A 1,187-nucleotide genomic window follows, 5' to 3' on the forward strand; every position below is an offset into this window, starting at 1 on the left:
TTAGAGGGACAAGGAATGAAGGGCTGACTGGAATATTTGACCACCAGTTGTCAGATGAGAGACTTTAAGTGCAACCTGAGTAGAAATGCCAGGGCCTGATTCCTTTGTTTAGTGGGAGCCTGGGAAGCAGGCTAAACCAGGATCCAGCCCTACACATGTTCATATGGTGAAGTATTAGTGTTATTTTCATTTAAGATGAATTTTGTAGCCCGCAAACTGCCTGGCCCTCTGCTTTCTTGTTGTTTTTGAAATAATTAAAATGTAAATGAACAATAAAAGGAAAACAAACATTTTACTCAGCTGTGGGAGCTTCTGCTCTCACTAAGGCAACTTCTCATTTTCTCATCTCCATGCTCTTTTTTATTTTGTAGGTGTTTGCTAAATATAATTATTCTGCTTTCAGTCCTTCGTAGCAACAGAGGAGCTAATGGAAACAACACAGATCACTCAGTGCTCCTGGGTAATCATTATAAATGAGATTCTTTCTGTGGCTCTCAAATTCTTTCAACATAATATTTAAATCCATAACATGCAGGAAATAAAATAGGATTGCTGTGCCATTCTAATCAGTTTCTTAGCAATTAAGAGAGTGTCTGTCTGTCGAGATATAAATGTCCTAAAACAGAAGGCTTGGGATGGGAGGCAAGAGGATGTGTGCCCAATACTAACAGAGTGGAATTGAAAATATTCGGAGCTTTGTCCTGATCTCCCTCATGTTGGTGTTACTCAGAAGTAGCTCCTTTGATTTTTAACACCAATTTAAATGCAGTTAAGAGTCAAACCCTAATTTATTTTTTACCTCCACATCATCTTATGTCCAAGCACAGCTTCCAGCATATGGCCATTTTCTTCAGTCCATTCTGTCCTGAAGTCTTGTTGTCAGAGACTCTCACTCATAAATGGCGGAACAGTATTTTTTCATTACAGTTAGTCACAGACCATGGAAGAGTTTTAAAAACAACATTATTGGTATGTTTCTATTCCCCTTCAAAGGGCTATAGAGCAGAAGACACAAAGGTTTTTTGTAATTTTTTCAGCTCACCTGGCATGGACTCTCCTTGGTTTTTCCTTGGTTGGAAATTAATCCAAGAGCCTATAGTTAAGGTAGATGTGTACCTTGTAGACTAACTGAATTAGACATGTCTAAGGTTTTGTGAGCCACAGCTAACTTTATTGGCTGCTAAGAC

The sequence above is a fragment of the Crocodylus porosus genome, unplaced genomic scaffold, assembly GCF_001723895.1.
Source record: "Crocodylus porosus isolate Cpor-Errol unplaced genomic scaffold, CroPor_comp1, whole genome shotgun sequence".
NCBI classification, from domain to species: domain Eukaryota; kingdom Metazoa; phylum Chordata; order Crocodylia; family Crocodylidae; genus Crocodylus; species Crocodylus porosus.